This window comes from Tupaia chinensis, unplaced genomic scaffold (assembly GCF_000334495.1).
Source record: "Tupaia chinensis unplaced genomic scaffold, TupChi_1.0 Scaffold141044_1, whole genome shotgun sequence".
In the NCBI taxonomy this organism is placed as follows: Eukaryota; Metazoa; Chordata; class Mammalia; order Scandentia; family Tupaiidae; genus Tupaia; species Tupaia belangeri.
In genome coordinates this window covers 477,879-481,723 of record NW_006200910.1, presented here as the reverse complement: position 1 = coordinate 481,723, position 3,845 = coordinate 477,879, and the positions used below count along the sequence as shown (strand labels likewise).

General features: G+C 50.9%; 1 protein-coding gene across 3 annotated transcripts in view; it reads left to right on the top strand.

Moving 5' to 3' along the window:
- The window catches only part of FRMD5 (FERM domain containing 5), a 70,801-nt gene that overhangs the window by 43,900 nt on the left and 23,056 nt on the right, over window positions 1-3,845 (top strand). The gene's annotated exons all lie outside the window — the stretch shown is intronic.

Here is a 3,845-nt window from a genome sequence, read left to right as displayed (position 1 = left end):
GCCAGGAGAGGCGGCTCCCTGGAACTCCAGTGCCTGCCTGCCCTCCCTTGGAGGCCAGCCCTGAGGCATCTGGATGATGCCATGAAAAGGCTGATCAGGGCAGGCTGGCGGCCCCACTGCTTCGTGAGAGGACCCTTCTCTTGGCTCTGGCCAGAGGGATACCAGCCACTGGCATGATGTCACAGATCTCTGTGTCACCACTTCTGGCCCCTTCCCCTTCCACTAGCTTCAGATCCAGACAGCACAGACACCTGCCTTCCCTGGGGTCCCCAACAGCGAGTGACTGCTTTCTTATTCTGGCTTCCCAAACCGTGGGCTTCCTGCCTAGCAAACTAGAATCTATCATCAGGAAAAATAGTAAAAGGATTTGTATTAAATTCAAACTCAGCAAACGAGTAGCAACTGTCATTAAAATGAACAACACCATGAGCTCTAGCATTTATGGGGTAATATAAACATAATCTATGAGGGAGGTAACGCTATCAACCCCTACTTTATGATTACAATCTTTTTTCTTTTCTTTAATTTGCCAAAGGGCATATGTGCTCACCAGAGAGACAGAGAGAGAGAGAGAGAGAGAAAGCACTCCCTGCTGGGCCTGATCATGCTGCAGGCCCCTCTCCATTTCTTCACCCTGTTGGTATTTGGGGCACGCACATGTGTTCCCTGAGTGTTTTTCAAGCCACCAGGGCCAGATTTGAGCCATATAGTTTGTCATGTGAGCTCCAGCTCCTTTAACCACCACGCCACGAGTGGCTGAAAAATTCAGGACCTGGACACAGTCCCACAGTGAGCGGCAGAGCCAGACCTGGGCCAGTTCTGATCTCACCACTCAGAACCCCTGGCACTGTGGTTCCAGTGCAAGGGCTCTTCTGCCCTGCCACTGGTCATGGGAGCCAGGGTAGAAGAAGCATAGGGAGGCCTTCCCCTGCCAGCTTTCCTTCCACCATCCTCTCCCCAGCCCCACCCCTTCCTGCCTTGCCTGCCCCTCCGCCTCCCTTCCCTGCTTCCCTGTTACTTCAAGCTGTCCACCACTTCACGCAGGCCTGACCCCTCCATTCCATCCCTCTGTCCATACTTCCTTCTAAGCCTTTCACCTCTCAGAGAGCGTTACAGGACGCCTCCCCACCTCTGCCCATGCATGCCTTCCCTCTCATGGCACCACCTGGGTATGCTCGTACACCCCCCACTGCAGCTGGCCCACCTCAGGGTCATGCCTCATCTGCAGGCCTGCTCTGCACTGTGCACACACTAAGCTCCCTCCCTTTCTAGGCCGAGAGCTCCAGGAGCCCTTGGGTCCTGCCTGTACGGTGAGCAGAAGTGTCCCACGGCCTACCCTCCATCTGAGGCAGGTTGCCTCCCTCACCTGCCTCTCTCGGGCACCCTCCCCCAGAGGCCAGCCTGCCCTGACCCATCTCCCTGCCAGTCTGCCAGGTTAGCTCTGGTGTTCCTGGCAGGAACAGCGTGTGTGTGTGCAGTGCCTGGTGTCAGATATTAATAACCAGCACCATGCACTGGTGACAGGCAGGAGAAAATCCAGCCTCTGGCTCCTCGGTGTCTTCATTCCAGTTATTTTTAAATAGCTTTTTGCTGTGCCCATGGGTCGAATGACATTGTGCTTGCAGCCAGGAGTCTAGATCATGACAGACCCCTAGGAAAGGACGATAATAACAGTACATTATTTGTAAATGTTTGCTAAACATGTACTGATACTTAGTTTATTCCCCAGGTGCTCACACTTGTCACCTTGACTCTAAGAGACAGTTTTAAGGCAAAATTGCATTTTTCCTTGAGACAAGACTCATGAGACCCCAGAGAGGCCCCACCCTTCTTAGGACCAATTAGACTAAAAATCTGTGCCAGAGAGGCAAATCCTGAACGTGGAGAGACCTGGAGAGTCAAACCTCAGGCTGGTCTGGCCAACCACCACAGCCCGCTCTCACATGTCTCATGCCAGGGCCTGGCCCTCCTCCGCGGCACCACCTGAGCTGTGGCCCACAGGATGTTCCTGTAGGCTGTTTTCAAGTAAGTTAGTTAGATATTTCGTTTTTCATTCATTTGTGAGAGAGTTTGATATTTTTAAGTTTATTTATTTCTTCCATGCAAGAGAGAAGTACCCCAAACAGGGCCTCATGCTACAAACCACCCCCAGTCTCAGCCGGCCCAGGTGTATGTGTACACCCGGCTTAGAGAGGGAGGCCTTGGGACACGAACCTGGGGCCCTCCCATGTGGGTGTGGTTGTGTTCCTGCGGTGCCACTGTCTGGCTCAACTGACTTTTACAGGGTCTTCCTCCTGCCCTGGCCTCCCAGATAGCTAGAACCATGTCCAGCTGTTTAGGTTAGGCTGGGAACCACACCCAGGCTTCCTGTTTGACTTCAGCGTCTCACATTGGATTCGCACCATGGCAGAATTTCCTGCCACTTCGTCACACTCCTCCCCTCTCCGTTATAGTTCACTGCAGCCTGACAGAGCAGTCTGCCTTGACGCCTCATCACAGGGAAGTCCCTCAGAGTGCGGGGAGCATGTCCTTCAACCAGCCGAGTCCTGCTGGAGCTCATTTCTCTAGAGGGAACTGTGAGCCACAGCCCCGGCCTGGCTTTCCCCCACTCTGCTCAGCACTGCCTCAAGCCTGGTGTTTGCAAACCTATAGTGACGGGGAACCAGGAGGCCTCTCTGTTGGTTCTGGCACCTCGGGGCTGGTGGCAACTGGTTCCACTCTGCCAGATGCTTATCTTCCCTTCAGCTGCACTTTCCTGAGGGATTCCAGTGTGGTGGGAAGACCACTGTGATGATAGTAACAGCCTCTCTCTGTCTCTTTTTCTCTCTCTGTCTCTCTAATAATAGCTTTGTGAGATATAATTCATATATTATAAAGTTCCTTTTAAAGGAATACAATTCAGTGGTTCTTAGTCATTTACAAAGTTATGCAACCATCACCACTATCTAATTTTAGAACATTTCATGACCCCAGAAAGGAAATCCCGTACCTATTAGCAGTCACGGCCCATCTCCTCTTCTCCCCAGCCCCTGGCAACCAGTAATCTTTCTGCATCTATGGATTTTCTTTTCTGGACATACAATCTTTGGTAACTGACTTTCACTTGGAATAATGTTCTCAAGGTTCATTCATGTTGTGGCATTTATCAGTATTTCCTCCCTTTTCTATTTTTATTTTGTAATTTGCTAGAGGGCACGTGACCTTGCTGTAGAGAGACAGAGACTGAGTGGGAGGAGGGGGAGTGAGAAAGCACCCCCCGCCCCGGGAGATGGCCATGCCACAGTTCCTTCTTCTCCCTTCTCTTGGGATTTTGAGTGCACACACGCGCACACACACGTGATTTCCAAGTCATCAGGTCTGGGACTCAAACCACACAATTGACCGTGAAGGATCTAGCTGCCTTAATCACCATGCCATCAGCTGAGTTTTCCGTTCCATTTACTGCTGAGTAATATGCCATTGCATATGTGGCACTTATTCATTTATCAGTTCGATGGACGATGTGTATGCTAGGCCCTGTGCAGACGTATGTTCTCGGCTCTCTGGGGTATACACCTAGGAGTAGCAGTGCTTGGCCATAGGGTTAACTCCATGTTTAACAACGTGAAGAACTTCCCAATTGTTTGCAAAGTGATTGCACCATTTTGGAATACTAGCTGCAGTGCATGAAGTTTTGCAATTCTCTTTGGAAGTTCACAGCAGCCTTTTAAACTGGGTATTTTTATAAACTACAACTTACCGATGACAGTGCTGAGGTTCAATAAGCCACTTGCCGTAGTCACACAGCTGGCAAGTGACAAGGTTGAGACTCAAAACTAGTCTTCTGATTCCCAATGCCACGCTCT